Raw genomic sequence first — 7,065 nt, 5'->3', positions numbered from 1 at the left:
TGTGGCTCTAAAAATTAAAGGATAAGGATAATAAGACAGCAACTTTATTGCAATGTGGATAATAACAACATTAGGAATCAGAGAAAGAGGTGACAGCTGAAAAGCATAAGAAACAGAAAAGTTACCCTGAGAAAAGTAGCAAACAGCCCTCTAGCCTCAGCTCTCTAGGGTTTGGGAGAAGCCAAAGCCATCTTGGATAAGCCCACAGTTCTCCCAAGCCTTAAATCCACTGAACAACTGGTAGACTTGCTGTGGCATCAACTTCTCCCTGTGGTAACAACAGCGATAGAGAACCATTTTGTCCTCCTCATCTTCAGAGTCCTGAAGCAATATATTATCCTGAGATGGTGACAGTGGTTTAGAGTGAATACTCTGAAGACCTGAAAACAGAGAACAACTGCAACTAAGGAAGCCTGAGGACTATCACAATGAGAGACAGGAAGAAGCTGTAGAGAGGGTGAAGGTTGGATCTGTGCACACTGAGAAAAGCTTAGTGTGGCCATCAGTGGCTCCTGGTAAGCAAAGAAGGGAAGTCTGTTAAGTGAAAGGAAATAATAAAAATGTCTTCCAGAAGGTGAGTAGATAAAGATTTAATCCACACAATGGAATATTGCTCAGCACTAAAATAAATGAGCTATCAAGCTAAGAAAAAGGGGTAAATCCGGGATGGAGAGATGGCTCACTGGCTAAGAGCACTGGTTACTCCTGCAGAGGACCCAGTTCGATTCCCAGCACCCACATGCTGGGTTAACAACTGTCTATAACTCCAGTTCCAGAAGATCAGACACACTCTTCTGACCTCCTCAAGCATTGAACGACACGGGTGCACTTACATACATGCATGCATGCAATATACTCATACACATAATATAAAATAAAAATAATAAATATTTTTAGAAAAAAGAACCTTAAATCTATACTGTTAAGTGAAAGAAATCAACATGAGCAGGCTACATTCTAGTAAAAACTATGGAAACAGTATAAAAGATAAATGGTTGCCAGAAGTTCAAAGAACAGGAAAAGACTGGAAAGGGATGAACAGGTTGAGCACAGGGACCATTGGGTAAGTAAGACTTCTCTATATGATGCTGTAATAGAGAATAAATGCATTTGTTATAGCTTATAAAGCTGTGTAACACCAAGAGTAAACCTTAAAAATATATGGACATTAATTAATGATGTATCCATATTGGCTTGTCAGATTAATAGATATGCCACACTAATATAGATGTTAACAGTAGGGGGAACTATGGTGGTTAGAGAGAGACACGATATATTAAGAACCCTTTCCTTTCTGATCATTTATCTGTAAATTTAAAGCAACTACAAAAAATATCTATTAACTAAAAAAGAATTATGATGCTAGGCTTGTTTTAGACCAAAACTTCAAAGCTGATGACTATGCCTTATGTTCTAGGGAGCCTGTAAATACTATGTAAATTCCCAGTACCTTGCTGGACAGATCGTCTGGTGGGATCAAGTGGAAGAGGCCCTGCAGCAACACAAAAGAGCCAAAGAATTAACCAACGCTAAGTAAGATCCATGGTCCAGTCATTTTCCTTCTTGTGCCCATGCAGCTAGCCCCTAAGTATTCCAGATACCTTAGCAGAAAAGAGATATCATGCATGTGAATGAGGGGGCTTTATTGGGCTTCCCACTAAAAACAGAAACAAGTCAGCACCACTGTGCCATATCAGAATTCCTGGCCCAAAGAACTGCAAGCAAATAAAATGATTGCCATTGTTAAGCCACTAGGTTGGGGATTGATTACTAAACAGCATGTGTTAGTTTTCCATTTACTGTCACAAAACAACTTGAAAAGAGAAAGTTCAGTTTCACTCACAGTTTTAGAGGTTCTGGTCTATGATCAGTTAGCCTTATGTGACAAGGGCTCACATCATGGTGAGACTGGCATCCAAGAAAAAGGGGGAGGAGAGAGAGAGAGGGAGAGAGAGAGAGAGAGAGGATCTTAATATCACATTCAAAGATGTATTCTCCCTATCATTATGGAAAAGAATTCCATAATGGAATACAATATGATGTATCCATATTGGCTTGTCAGATTAACAGATATACCACACTAATATAGATGTTAACAGTAGGGGTAACTACGGTGGTTAGAGAGAGACAAGATATATAAGAACCCTGTCCTTGCTGATCATTTATCTGTAAATTTAAAGCAATTACAAAAAATATCTATTAACCAAAAAAGAATTATGGTGCTAGGCTTAGTTTAGATCCATCTCTTGTCTTGGATCCCATTCTGACCATGATGTGAGTCCTTGCCACATAAGGCTAACTGATTATACAACCTTGCAAGGTTCCAAAATGTCTAAAAAGCACCACTGGCTGAAAACAAAACTTTTAACACAAGACCTCGAGCACAATTATCCAAACCATAGCACAGTAAGAAAGGAATCACCAAGTAAATCCGGAGTTGGTTAAGAATACATGATCTTTTCTTTTGCATCACCTTTCTGCAATGTTTGGCTCTATGCAATTGGAAAGTGTAAATTCAGAAAGTAATCAAACTCATTAACCATGTTACTTGCATTCCATCCATTCTGCCAGAATCTTACCTAAAAGTGCCAGGACAGCTGCACCCAATTTATAAACTCTTTGAACATGGAGGTTTATTTTATTTTATTTATTATTTTTATTTTATGTGTATGTGTATATTGCCTGCATGTAGGTAAGTGCACCCGTGTCGTGCAATGCCCGCAGAGGTCAGAAGAGGCTGTCAGATCCCCTGGGACTGGAATTATGAATAGTTGTTAGCTGGCATGTGGGTGCTGGAATTTAAACCCAGGTCTTCTGCAACAGCAACCAGTGTTCTTAACCACTGAGCAATCTCTCCGGCCCCAAACATGGAGTTTTATAAGGGGAATCAAAGATTAGCTTATCTCACTGTGAGGAGTAAGTATATTTAGTTGGCAAACCTAACTATATGTAAAAATTAGTGCTATATAGTGCTTCCCAGCCCTAGCTCTAATTCTTCCTCCTTAGGATTACATCAAAAGTCTTAGATGGGTCATCTACTAACATTCATTCGGTGCCTACTATATGCCCTGGTGTTATTCTAGCCTGGCAAACATAGCGGGGAACATATCAAAGACCTGTACTGGAGACTTTCCCTGAGGTGTGTCTATGTAGATATTGCTGAACTAGGCTGGAGTAGACCACCTTGATCTTGCAACATGGAAGTTTTGCAGATCTTCCTTTGCCAAAGTTTCAGAAGTTCTTTGGTGCTGGTGTTAGAAAAATGAATATGGTAATCAAGAACCATCATTACTCATTAGAGAAGATTCTGAGTTTCCATCTGTAGTTCAGATTTTCAGTACAGCACCTATATTAACTATCCTGAAAGCTGAGTGCTTTGTTCCAGGGGTGCTGCTGTCTGCTGCTTTAGGAAAGTGCTTTGTGCCTGAAAGCCCTTTATTTGTGACCTATAGACCCTGTAGCTTCAGCTCCACATTTGCCAATATATAGACCACAGCAACAAGATGCTGGACCTATGATCAACTGGAATGTCCAGGTTATGAAAACTTGGCATCTTTGCCCCCAGTAAACCCTTCTTATAGCCCAACACCCTGGATTATAGAAAATTCTAGTTCAACTTACTAAGGCTGATCTGCTTCCTGAGTTTGTCAGACTCTCAAAAAGTCACCACCTATTCACCCTACCCAGGCACCATGCTTTGTTTCCAAGCCCTGCAAAGACAGCGTTCTGTGATGTTTGTATTAGTGGGGTGGAGAGAGAGAGTTCAGCTTCTCAAAGAATGGCTTAATCTGTGTGCAGAGAAATGCTAAAAGCAGGAAATGGTAAGCATTATGTGTTTCTGTTATTTGAGTTGGTGGACACAAAGTCTCAAAGAGAAAGGGAGAGGGGGTAATGTGAGAGAGGAAGCGGGGGAGAAAGAGTGGGTAGGCTTGGAGAAGGGAGAAAATAAAATCCTTTGGGGGTAGTATTAAATCACAGTAAATGGTACAGGGATACGCTGCCATTTAGAAAGATAAATACATTTAACACATCTACTTACAAAATAAAAGAAATACAAAACAGAACTTGATTTAATAATGATAAGGAAACCAAACATTTCAAGAAGCATGTTAAGACATTAAAAATCAATGTGGAGAAACCCAAAATCTAAACAAAAGGCAAAGGAGGGTGGTAATGAGGGGAAAGGAGGCCAAGTGTCGAGCACAGAGGAAGAAAAGCCACTAGAGCTGAAGGAAAGAGAAGAACCTTTGTACAACAGACTCCATCAGGGTCCTGGAGAGTGGGACCGTGTCTTCCAGTCCTCTGACAGATGGCACCAATAGTCCCATTTCCAGGACAATCTTGGGAAAACTCTCCCAGCCTCATTTTCTTCAGTGGCAAATCAAACAGGTTTCTGGAATCCCTTCTTTGCTCCAGCTTCAGCCCTTCATTGAGGCCTGAAGCTGGCCTAGTGTGTGGACTGCAGCTCAGCAAACTTACCAGGGAACTTGTTTGTTTTGCTAAATCATTAAATCATTTATATTTTCCTCTCCCTTCAAATGTATTCTATAATCAGATATATGCTCACTGCTCATCTTGCTCCTAAGGCTCTAGAGTGTCTGATACCCTAACCAATGGCCACTCGATGAACTGATTCTCATCCCTTATCTTGGAGCATGTAGGAAGTGGGATAGTGAGCTATTTCACAAGCCCAAGTCTATAAAGAGTTAAATCTGGAGATTCCATAATGTCGCAAGTGCAAACATCAGAAGATTGGTCTGTTGCCCAATTGGTTGTTTCACAGGGAAGGGACAAACTAGAATTTCTTCTCTTGATTACACTGCACAATGAATAGAGAGTCAAGATGACAGCCCTTGCTGTTCATGTTTGCTCAATGTATTAAAGAACAAAAGATCGAAGAATAATTAGAGCTTGCTCGTGGAGACCAAACAGTGCAGAGCACTAACGTTTTGTGATTGGGTTTAGACAATGGTTCCAATTTCCCTGGCAGCTTCACAAAGAAGCAGAGCTGATGTTTTCTTCATCAAGCTTAAATGCATTTGATGTCTTTGTCTCTCACGTTACTTATTTTAGCATTATTTAATGTTTATTTTTGGCACATATTGCCAAAGGACTGGTTGAACAGCATGAGGGAGGAACCTGTCTCATTTTACTCTTCTTTTACAGAACATAATTAATGGCATCAAGTACACGTACAAAACATACCTGATTAATCAGCAACAATAAGCCGAATGAACAAGTGATATGATTGAGTAAAAACAGGTATTCTAGAACTGTTCTCTTTGTCCTGTCTTAGACAAACTTAATTGCCTCAAACGTTGGGAGAAATCTCTGAAAGAAACTTGGCACATTCACCTCACTTAAGGGTAAAAATGATGGATTTCAGTTTATAGATATGGGAGTTCAAAGAGACGCAAAGTTCCTGTGAGGTGGGCTGCCTACCTTACAGAAGGTAAAAGGGAAACTTACAGAAAACTAGATCAAATATGTTGGTTGGGGGCTGAGATACGATGGGAGCCAGACAGTACTGTGTCCCTGACTGTGCTTGATGGGTCCTTCTGCCTTGGTATTAGGACCCTTCTGTTTTTCAGCAGTGCTCATGTTCAACCAAACAAACCCTGTAGGAAATCTGGGGTATATCCTCTCTCATTTAAAACATTAACAAGATAAAAAGAAAGAAAATTTCCTGTGATGTTATATATCTAACACTAAAAGTAAAAGGACTGTCGGTTCATGGTTATATTTTATCATTGCTTCTTTAATATTGTATTACAACTCCCACTATTATTTAGAAGCCAGGCCAAAATTATGCTTCTTTTAAATCTTTTTTCAGTGTAGATTATTTTCCTAATCAAACATTCCAATAGTATGATGCCCCAAAGAAGGCTTCAGTTTTATATGGTTTCACAATTATAAAAATTTTGAGTTTGATTAAAATAAGAGTCAGCTATGGAGGGGAAGGAGTCTACAGGTCTACATACTGCTGATCTATTCACAACCAACAGGTTCTAGAAGGGGAAGCATGCCGTCAAGTTGTGTGCCCATGGTAAGCCCACCAAGCTCTGATGGTTGCAAACTTAAGATCATGTAAATGACCATGATTAAGGTTTGTGGGACACCAATCAATCTAATAAGTAAGGGAAAGAAATGTATTGGGGGGGGCAGCTGGCTGGAGGGAAATGGGAAAGGGTGGAAGGGAGAGGGTCCAAAATACGCAGTATGTGTTCATGTGGAAGAACAAAATTTATTAATAAGAAAAATATTTCAAACTAAAAAATGAACTATCACATTTAATTGATAGTATTGTATCAATTATGTATAATAAATGTATACTGTTTTCTCACTGCATAACTGAATGACTTGCTTTTTTCCCATCTATTTCAGTTAAAACAGCATACTACAGCAGACCAAATGTACATGTGCTTACATAAATCTAGCCAAGTATTATATGAAGCAAAATATAAAAGAGATTATAAAGGAGATTTGCAAAAAAATATAAATCAATGCCACTTCTTCTACTTCCTTTGCTTTGAGAAACAGGTTTTATTATTAAAAAAATCATTTACATTAGCATGCAATGTTTATGGTATTCTAATGATGTTAGTTTAAGATGCTAACACACTAAAGTAATCCCAACATTCAGAAGCCTAAGATTGTGAGTTTGAGGTCAGCATGGGCTACACAGCAAGTTCCAGGATGGTCTGGACTACATGAGACCCAGTCTCAAAATTATTATATTATTTTTATTGAATTTTTGTGATTTTCACAGGATATAACTGGATGGTATTTAGATCCCTTCCCCTACCCCCACCTCCCATTATTGCCCTCTGCCCAATTTAATGTGCTCTTATTATATATATAATAAAGCCAATGGAATAATTTTTGTTTCCAAATGTCCTTCAGTGTGGGTTCATTCACTGGAGCTTGGTCAACTTACCAAGAGCCCCATGCTTGAAAGAGACTGTCTCTGTCCCTCCCAGCAGCCATCTGTTGCCACAATTTCCTTAAGTGGGGTTGGAGCTTCTTACCCACTTCCTTAATTATATGCTGGGGTTTTTTTTTTTT

Source organism: Nannospalax galili, unplaced genomic scaffold, assembly GCF_000622305.1.
Source record: "Nannospalax galili isolate Female #2095 unplaced genomic scaffold, S.galili_v1.0 scaffold298, whole genome shotgun sequence".
NCBI lineage: Eukaryota > Metazoa > Chordata > Mammalia > Rodentia > Spalacidae > Nannospalax > Nannospalax galili.
The sequence above is the reverse complement of the archived record's forward strand: the minus strand, read 5'-3'. Positions refer to the sequence as shown.